The following is a 10973-nucleotide window of genomic DNA, read 5'->3' as shown; positions in this document are numbered from 1 at the left end:
GATAAACAAAATAAAAATAAACTCCTGCTACAAGTCTGCACGGTAGTGGTCTTTCTTCCCATCTGGTCACAGACAACATGGACATGGTCAAGAAATATTAAAAACATAAAAATAAAAGTATTAAAAACAATTAAAATAATTAAAACAACTTCTCTTTTTATTCCCAATCTTATTTTATGACATACTGTAGCATTGCACCTAGCATTTTACAGCATGGTGTACTCTGATTTTGTATGTGATAAACAGAATTGAATTTCAACATATGGTGCTACAACGATCTTCTTGCCAATCTATTCATTTCTTTAACAAAGAACTTGGAGAACATGACTTGAAAGTTGGTCATAATACATCCTCTGTTTCATATTCTGAAAGTACATAGTCACTATTGTATTCATCTCAATCACTTTCCAAGTTTACTTCTGTTCCAGTCAAAACATGCAAATAACAGTTCTTTGTGTGCTTTCGTATTCTGTTGATGGCTTGTGTGTTCTTCTAAGCTTTGTAGACCTTGGATTCCCTCTTTACTCAGGGCACACTTCACATTATATACAGGGATAAAAACAACTTTATTACAGACTTTTATTAACATACTGGTAAGTATAATGCATGCCAAGTGCATACTTGATGTGGTACTGCAAAGCTGGGATGACATCTCTTTCAGGGTGTCTGCACGGGTGCAAAGAGATGTCCAATGTTTTTCCATCTCAGTAATGAGAATCTTCTTCTCTTCCTCAAGCCTCCTTACTGCCATTACCATGTCAAATGCCTTCCTTTTTGTCCTTAGACCTACAGAGTCTGTAATACATAAAATCAGCTTATTTTAAGATTTCTTGATATTCCAGATAATGTAAGAAACCTTTAAATACTATGTTTTCTTACATTATCTGGTCAAACATCAATGAAAGATTGTGTGCTACTATGAGACTTATTTCACATCGTCAATGGACTAATGTACATACCATTGTGTGGAAGCTGCCATGGCCAAATGATGTCATCTGAAAGAACGGTGTCCAAATCCAGGTTTTCTGCATTGGGAACCATGGCGTTATATTGAACCACCACAGAATTTAAAGGAACAGTATGTAAGAAATGTATATCAATTAATCATAAAATGGCCCTGATATGTCACTAGACATTAAGAAATCATTTTATTGTAATACTTATATCACTAACAACAGTGGTCCGGCCAGGATATTGTCATTTAAAAAGTGGAGTTGCAGCCCTCAACTGATGTTTATGTTGTCATCTTGTGTATTGGCCACCAGTTGTGTGATTGCAGTACCAGTTTTAGCCACAAGTTTTGTGATTGCAGTACCAGTTTTGGCCACAATCAAATGGATTTTTTACCTCGCATTTCAAGTCGTAGGCTTTAGCATGAAACACTGAAAGAAACGGCTACATTTAGAGCAGATTCTAAAGCTCAGGGAATGTCACACTCTTTTGAGGTAAGGCCAGTATTTGCACGCAACATCCATAGCAAAGAATTTCACTGGCTTACAAGCCATTTTTTTTCTGGAGGTACAGAACAAAAACCTCCCCCCTGAACAGGGCACAAAGAAGAACACCATGCCGACAAATGGCAAGTTCTAGGCCCTCCTCATCTACTTTGCTGGAAGACTTCTGTGATGTTTCTCGAGCCGCTGACCACTGCCCCAGAGATCTAAAACATGGAAGATTGTTAACAATCCAAACAAAATCATATGTAGGAGTAGGTATTTTGCATGTAAATATACTGATGTTTTGCCAATTGACATGGTTGGTTGAGAAATGTACATAGTACACGAATCTTGCTACATCATCGTCCTTGGCTATAAAGACACCATTAAAGATGGCCTGTTCCTCTGATCTAAATAAAGAGACACATATTGCCTTTTAATATTCATATGATTTTCATTATGATTTTTAGCAAAGTCACTTTCAAAATGATGAACTAACACTATAATCACAAATAAACAAGGCGCTCTGCATTAACAGGTGACAGCTGGTTGCGAGTGTGGGAACAAATGTCCCTTGCAGTACTGAAAAGTCTTTCACTGGGCACAGCGATGGGTGGCGCACAGAGGTAGATCTTTGCCGTTTTTGCCAGCAGTGGAAATCGCTGCTGGTTTGTCTTCCACCACTGAAGAAGATCCTCTCTAAGAGGAATCAAAGGCTTAAAAACCGCTTATACCCACGTCAGCACTCAATGTGTGTAATCAATGGCCGCGTGACATCGACCAGCGCAGCACAAGCCTAGAGTTCGGTTCGGTGGAAAAAAATCTAAGAATCTAAGGTTCGGCCAAAACGAATCCCGTTTATTAAGTACCTTGCTACACTCTTGAATCTATAGTGCTTACGGTTCCCATCAACAGAGACTGCAAGCATGTTTGGGGTGCATGCTGGGCAGTTAAAGTGGTCTTCCCGAAAGACTTTGTCCACTTCGAAACGGACAGCCTCCCACTCCAAAAAGCTTTTTCTGAAGCTGTCTGCTATGATCTTTCCAGTCTGCTTCAAAAGAGTACATCAAAAGAGAAACAGTTAAAACACTTTTTTACCTTTTAACATTGATATAAGATGCAACAAAATAGAAAAACACTGGGAGGTGTGTACTACTTTTTTGACCTCTCATAATTAAGGTCTGAATTTACACATGTGAATTTACACATCTTGGACCTCATTTATAAAATGTGCGTACGCACAAAGCAGGTCTGGAAACGTGCATACGCCAGTTCCCACGCAAAGGTTGTGAACTGTAAAAAACAAACTTGACAGGAAAATCTTGAAGGGTGGGATCTGAGGATGATTCATGTACGTACACTTGCAGGTGATCTGTGATTTATAAAGGGAACATTGCTTTGTTTTATAACTCATAATATTTTTTGGCTTATGTCATTTTTGGCTTTTGTGCGTTTGCAGACTTTTAGTAAGGATCCTACGAACAATTTTATAAATGAGACCCCTTTTCCCTAAACAGTGTAAATGTTCATGTGTACTTTTGATCTCATACTATAATTGTGAGTTACTTAAAGATTGTCACCAAAAATACTTACACGGCCAAAGCGTTCGTTGATCTAGCATTCTAAGAAATGCCTGGCTGGACATCCCGGGTGCTGCCATCTTCAACTCCTCAAAGGAAAATAGGATGTCTGTAGCATACACTGTGGAAAATTGAGAAGTAGCGGGCCAATAGTCATTTTGGACCAGCTCATCCACGCCAGCACTCCATGTGGCTTGGCATACCTCACATTTCAACTCTGGCAAGTTGAGATCATATCGACCTGGGAAAAGGAAAGAAATATATTACTAGCTTGGTTTAGATTAAACTTACTGCATCTGATATTCACATGAATAAAAACTCAGCTTAAGAATATGAATATCTGTGTTTGTTTTCATCCATCAACTTTGTAAAAATTACAATAAGTATTTAATACTAGGGACTAAACAAATGAACTAAGGCTGACAAGATTAATAATCACAGAACTAGACACGTAAGGGTCTGAGAAAGGAACAGGAACACATTGCAGGTATACATTAAGGAGCACATGGAGCACAAGACTAAGTAGACAAAGCAGTGGCGGTCCTGGCTAGATTTACGCCCTGGGCGAACCATCCCTTGGCCGCCCCCAGAAAAAAAAGAATTACCCCCAAACCCCGCCACCAACATGTATTATTTTGTTTTATAAAACGGTTAGTTCCAATCCTTGATTCTGATTGGTCAATAGGTGTACTTTATTCACAATAAAACATCGCTTCACCCAACGGTTCTATTTAATATCACTGCGCCCTTAGCAACACCCTTAGCAACACATAAACATATAATGAGACAAACTTTGAGAACAGTTGGTTGTTTTTATTTGAGCTTTCATGTTATTGTTTGCAGTCAGGGACTATTTTTTCTAGCGGAAGGAATGTTTTTATTGATTTAACTTCATGAAAGTTGCACAAATATTTTTTTTACTTTAATATTGTGTAGTAACCGTTTTATAAAAGCAATAAGGTACTCGAGGCAAGTGCTGTATCGTGAATAAGTAACGGCTGAAGGGCGTTGTTAGGCACGACGCGAAGCGTCACAGCACAGCCTCACGATACAGCACAGCCTCTCGTACCTTATTGCTTACATATATAATCTTAAATACAAAAAGGTAGCAAGAACAGGGAAAAACATGTAATACAGTATAAACACCCACTCATGCACACGCGCACACGCGCACACACACACACACACACACACACACACACACACACACACACACACACACACACACACACACACACACACACACACTATCTGCTGTGGAAGTATCTGACTCAACAAATTGGCCAGAGGGTGCTCTAACTCTAAAATATTTCGGAAGTGCCCCTGAATTTACAATTAAGATACAATTATGTAAGTAAGATACACTTGTTTCACACATGCATCAGTTACTCAATTAAAATGACCTTAACACACATTTTATTAGTATTTGTTAACATCCTATAAACTAAGCATACACTACAAATTATTTAAAAAGCTATATCACTGTAGCTTACAAAATGCCATGTCAATGTATATTAGAAGTTATTTAAGTTGACACATATAGCGTAAAGCAATAAAAAATTACACAGTCAGGAGGTCTGTGTGAATTTGCACTTTTTGTGTTGCACACACAAACTAGACTGTGTTGCCTATTGAGTGAATTTAGTTGCATGACATGATGCCTCAATTCTAATAGTTGCTAGTTCAGCAAAACTAAAACCAAATACAATCGTATTCTGTGGCTAATAGCAACATATTAGCAAGAGTGCGAGGCTAATATAAATAGCCTATTTCCTACTGTCACGTCACTCACGTTGTCACTCATAGAAATCGGCATACCTTTATCTTTTGCCCGTTTCTCCTCATCTTCTTTTCTCCTTTTTCTGAACCGGGCAACTGAGATGGCTTCTTTGGTCTTTAATTTGATCCATGATGATGAAGACTCGACATCATTAACTTTGCATTACATTTTGCCAACAACAACGTCCGTTTTACCCGTCAATCAACCGGAGTCAGATGACTCTACAGAATTTTTTTCACATAACCCAATTAATTACATGTTCGTAGGTATATGGGTCTATGTTAATTTTAGGAATGAAAAATACAATTTATTTGCAAGCAGACGCAGCAGTTTGTGTTGTGTGGCCTCTGGCCTGGGATCAGTCAATCCCTCACTCGCCCCCCTTAAGGCGAGCGAGGGACTTGATTCCCCGCCCCCCTCACCCGTGCCTTTTCTGACACGCACACAATGCACACAACTGTGTTTCTCAGCACTAACTTGACATGATTTTTTTTTTTTAGGGCGCTCGTGCGCCCTCACATAGATTGCGCCCTGGGCGTTCGCCCACATTGCCCATATCAAAAACCGGCCCTGAGACAAAGGGAACACAGGAAGTAACACAAAGAGCAGACTTGATAGATAGTGGAACAGAACAAGACAGTATTTTACATCATGTCAGATGGGTGTGTTTTAGAAATTGCTGTTCTACTGGATTATAACATATATGCATGACATATGGATATTGTTTAGGGATATGGATAGTGTCTAGACATAGGGTGTGATCTGGCTTTAGCGGAGTGATGCCCACCCCCAAAGTTCTCCTCACCATTCATTGTAACCACAGAAATGGGTTTTCCAGTTATGACACTTAAAGGCACACCAGGCAAGTCTGCGTATTATTTCTCTACTAGCTCCCCCTAGTGTCTGGGAGTAAATGCTTTCTATGGCTGTTTCTCAATTCCAAGAACGCGAAGAACGGACTTGCGTCCTCGTGGAGATCGGTCTTGCCAGGCGACCTTGGAAGAACGAACTCGGAAGTTTTGCCGCAATGACTTCTGGGGCGTAAAGCGATTTCAGCAAGTCTGCACTCGATGCATCCTCGATATCAAGAACACATCCGGGTATTTTCATGCATCCTCTGTCCTTGCGTTCTTGAGAATTGTAATGAACTTCGACCGTTAATGATGACGTAGAGCGAGGACACAAGGACGCAAGATCGCTGAAGAACGCATATTGAGAAACAGCCTATATCTGAGACTTTACGAGACTGAAGGACACCGGGTCGGATACAGCGAACTTGCAAGTGGGGTATTCTTCCTACAGACGGTAGGGGCGGGAGAGAGGGTCTTCATTCGTCATGTAATGAGTCATTTAACCATATACCGATTTACGAAGATGATTTATTAACATAAAAATGCTGCCTTGTGTCCCTTTAAACTCTGAGGACAACTACATATTCTCCCTGGAATCTCCAAGGGTACAAGACACACTCGATAAAAAGATACATTTATGAGAATAGTTATAGGATAGAAGATAAAGACCAACATGTGTATTTACTGTAAGCTTTAAAAGACCAGATATTCTTCTTGGATTCATTGCCTGCTCAGAAATTATTTATTTACTTATTGTTTTAGTTTGCCAGGTGATAACTGGAATTAACAAATGAGAAAATGTGACTCTCAAAAACTAAACTGTGTAAGAACCTTCTACACATAACAGGATGTCGGATGCAATGGCTGAAAGAATCCCTCTGTAATTGAGTCCCTGTTGTGGAAGACTTGAGCCTTGTGGATGCTGATGTCACAATGGGCACAGAGGAAGGGGTGTGGTCGACAGACACAACAGTGAATCATAGCTGGACTGAGGTAACGTTTCTGGCAGACTGGACTTGCCACATGCTGCTTAGCCACCATTTTTCCACCAACCGGGGTCCCACTTTCTCCCACCACCCTGAGACAAGACTTTTTTTTTACTGACCAATCACTGGAGGCTTGCGGTGGTGTTTCTTGGTCATCTAAATCTTCACCCAGTGAGCGCTTTATTTAAAAATTGATCTATTTAAAAAGAACAGGTTATTAGACAAAAGAGTATATCACTGAAGAACATTCATTCTAAAGTTTGTAATAACTGTGTTATCTATAGTACTTATATAAAAACAGAGCCGATCCTGGCCTTCTGGGGGCCCTAAGCAACTTTGTGAATGGGCCCTGTCATCGCATTCACTGTCTCTGCTTAAATGTAGCTATAAACAAAATGTAAAATAAAACACGTATTATCTTATAGCTGTACATTTTTGCCACATGTACATTACTGTGACTACCTAATACCTAATTATAACATTGACACATGTTTTCTGAAAAGCCCTTAATCTGAAAATACTTAGAAAACAAGGTCTACTGCCAAATATATTATTTTTTAAGAGCTGTAGATTATCAGGGAAATTTAAAATTATGAATAAAATTAAACCAAAATAGCTGTCAGATAAACTATACCAAATAACTAAACAGATTTTCCAATTTGTTTAAAAATTAAGGCATGATCAGACCCCACAGATAAACACACAAAATACATCAATCTTTTAGTCGCATGTTGATAGGCACATCAAACGCATGCAGAGCTGCATAGATGGACTGACAACTGTATTAAAGTATCGTGAGATCAGACTGCTTGTTATAATTTCGAATGGCTCAGCGCTGCATGAAGTTAAGAACAAGGGGTGCCCAGTAGTGGTGCGGGGCCCTATGCAGCTCGTGTAGTCTGCTTATAGGGCGGATCGGCTCTGTATACAAATATGGAATGTGTATTACATTCTATTATTAATGAACATACTGTTTTACAGTGCAGGGACAAAATAGGACATAGCGTTTATGTGAGAAAAGTCATCAGTCATTTCCACACTGGTTTTGGGAGCACTGGAAAGGGAACCATCAGTCTTTCCAGTTGTCTGTGGCTGTAGCAGAAAAAAACATATAAAAAAATTGAAACACATGACTGCCTTTAAAACATAATGACACAAAGTTTTAGCATGGCTTTTCCTTATAGTATGTACAGTAAGCGTGCATCCAAATCTAAACTGCGTCTAATAAATCCTTATCAATAACTTTGTATATTTCTATGGGATGATATTAGGCTCAATATTATTAACAAATACATGCACATGTATCTGTAAACTTTAAGCATGTTACAAATGTATTTTACTATCCACGAACAAATGTCTTGAGATTTGAATATGTGAAATTCAGAATTTGAATGAACGTGTATCGATTTATACAAATGTACAAATACAAATGTTTTATTTTGTATTCAAATATCATATTTTGCGCATGCAAAAAGGGAGATGTGCATTTGTGGATCAGGTGACACGCGTGCATTAATCCCGTTCTGTTCATTTGTATATTGAGACTTTTATTTCGCCGTTTAAGCATTTTTTGAGCCAAATACAAACAACTATCAATGAATTAACTAAACAGATGTCTTTCATTTTGTGTCCGCGAATTTTTATATTTACGTGAATGTGCATCGATTTGTACAAACAGAGTCATATTTGTGAATTCAGTTGGCATATTTTGTATCATTATTTCACAATTTGTGCACACAAAAAAGAGGATGTGCGATTGTTGATCAGGCGACGCGCGTGCATTCATCCTGTTCTGTTCATACGAGTTTTGAGACCAGGGGCGGAGTGGGACCCAAAAATGTACCGGGAAATTTCATAGATCACCAGCCCTCTGTGGTAAAAAAAAAAAGAAAAAAGAAAATGGTTCGCTGTAAATAAGCAAATGCTGAAATCTAAAATTACAATAAAATGACTGAAAAACAACATGAAATACCAAGTGTAATAATTATTATTTAAAAGATCTTAAAGTTAACAGTTCCCTAGTTTTAGGTAAGCTAAAGCTTACTTTGGTTGCAAAGCAGTTGCTTATGAAATTATTAAGCCTGTTTGGAGAGAGATATTTTATGGGACAAAATGTCAGTCATCGTGTGACAATGAAAATATAACGAGGCTTAAACTAACTTACGTGTTCTGAGCAGGTGTTGTCAGTGAACAGGCTGTAAACTGTTGGCTAAGTTACAGACACTCGTGAAAAACTGATGCTGATTATCTGGGAAACATTCTCTAACAGCAGTCAAGTTCTCATTGTTTGTGTCAAAGTTGTGCATTTGTTGTAACATTAAAACAGGAGATCAGACTTACTCTGTGCTGCTCAAAGTGATGCTCAAGCTCCACTCCTCTGTGGGTGTGCGAGGCTATGCTTTTTTATTGGTTGTTGCGTTAAATCTTACCCAGATACAACAGTCCTATTTTCTGATTGGCTATTGTGTAGCCGCTTTATTTTTTGATTGGCTGATAGAACTCCAGGGGAGACGGGCTTGATAGAGAGAGCGGTGCGGCCAGATACATTTTGAGTGTTGAAGCATATTAAATATGATAAATAGGTTTTAGTGTGGCCGGAGTGCATGACTAAAGACTGAAAGTACGGCTATTATCAGACCAGCCCTCGCAGCCTTAAAACACTACCGGCCCACCGGGAAAAGTCCAGACTCTCCCGATTGCCACTCCACCACTGGATTTATGTAAAAAATGAAAAAAAATAATCTGATACATTTTTTAAGCCGTTAAATTTTGTGGATTTTTGTCCACAAACAATCCAAAAGGGTAGTGAATTTGAACAACCCACAAGGGTTAAATGAGGACTTGTTAAACATGAGACGTGCTGATTACGTTGCACATTATTGTGTTGCATACCAATAATGTGTAAACATCTTACATTTAAGTCCTAACCTCTTCACTCCTATTTCGTGCAGTTTTATTTTCCAATTATTCATGAACAAATCATGAACTCATATATACTGTCCACTGATTTATTTTACTTACGTTAATGACTAACACGTTCATGGACGTATTTCATTATTTGGTCCCGTTAACAAGACAGAAATATTATGACATGGCCTGTAATGGTTTTATACACTGATGTCGTGTTATTTAAGCTGTTTCTGGATGAAGGCAGACAGCTGACAGCGAGTCGTGTTTACAGACTTTAGGGAAAACTTCCTGATGTCAAGTTTAAAACAAATTCATGCTTAAAGGATCACTTAACTTTTATAAAAAAGAAATCCAGATAATTTACTCACCCCCATGTCATCCAAAATGTTGATGTCTTTTTTTTGACATTCTTTGTTGAGTCGAGAAGAAATTAGGTTTTTTGAGAAAAACATTCCAGGATTTTTCTAATTTTAATGGACTTTATTGGACCCCAACAGTTTACAGTCCAAATGCAGTTTACAATAGCAGTTTTAACACAGCATCAAAGGAATACCATATCTGCACTGCTGCGGCAGGTATTTCAGAGTAAAAAAAGGTGTTTGTGTGCGACAATCAGTGTGTGACATCACGGAGCAACCTGGTGCATCATATAACATCAATAAAGTGTTTCAGTGACCTTTTAATAGACCCTTATTTTTCCGGAGAACATTCATTCATCGTTGATGCATAATAATCCAGAAAGACTTTGTAATAAGGACTGCAAAACTATTTTGCGATCTTTGAGTATCCTTTATCATATTCGCTGCCAGGAAAGCAAATCCTTTATCTGGACAGTATATTTTATTAATGACTTTTGATACATTTCAATATGAAACAGTGCTTCATTTGTTAAAACATAAAATGTGAGTCAAATCTTTTGCCTTTGTCGAGAATATTCCTTATAGCTTTAAACGATGTGCAATCTGCACCCAAATATTCATATTTCTCTGGTTTTCAAATAATATTATATTTGAAGAAATTGTAAGTTAAGGTTTTGCTGTTTAAAGCATATTATTTCATACCATTTTTTAGTGGTAATATTTTCCCCATGTTTTATGTGTTTTTTTCATTTTACATTTGAGACAGATTTTGGGATCATAGCAAAGACATTTTAGTTCTGTGGAACAATTTTTATGTCACTTTTCCATTGGGCAGGGGTGGTGGACCAGACATTTAACAAAATGTAAGGGTGTTTGAAGTTATCCCTTATTGTTATGGAAGAGGGAGGGCTTTAGCTAATGTGGGGTTAAACATGCACACAGTTGATTGAGCGATTCAGCGGGTGAAACAGCTAGCTCCACCCCAATAATACACTGAACATTTCATTACTCATAATTTCAGAACTGACTCAGAAAATAGGAAAAAAGTATTTCAGCCAGCATAAAGCTTGT

The 10973-nt window shown here is 38.2% G+C and overlaps 1 long non-coding RNA gene across 1 annotated transcript; it reads right to left on the bottom strand.

Annotated features, from left to right (window-relative positions):
• Positions 1-1743: 1743 nt before the first annotated feature.
• LOC141350190 (uncharacterized) lies at positions 1744-5648 on the bottom strand. The gene is made up of 4 exons (XR_012358174.1): positions 5602-5648; positions 3030-3257; positions 2306-2484; positions 1744-1846 (listed from the first exon to the last, which is right to left on the bottom strand). It is a non-coding gene; the product is annotated as an uncharacterized lncRNA (long non-coding RNA).
• Between the last annotated feature and the right edge of the window lie 5325 nt (positions 5649-10973).

Source organism: Misgurnus anguillicaudatus, chromosome 17 (genome assembly GCF_027580225.2).
Source record: "Misgurnus anguillicaudatus chromosome 17, ASM2758022v2, whole genome shotgun sequence".
Classification (NCBI taxonomy): Eukaryota; Metazoa; Chordata; class Actinopteri; order Cypriniformes; family Cobitidae; genus Misgurnus; species Misgurnus anguillicaudatus.
Note: the sequence above shows the minus strand (reverse complement) of the source record. Positions and strands in the feature narration are given on the sequence as shown.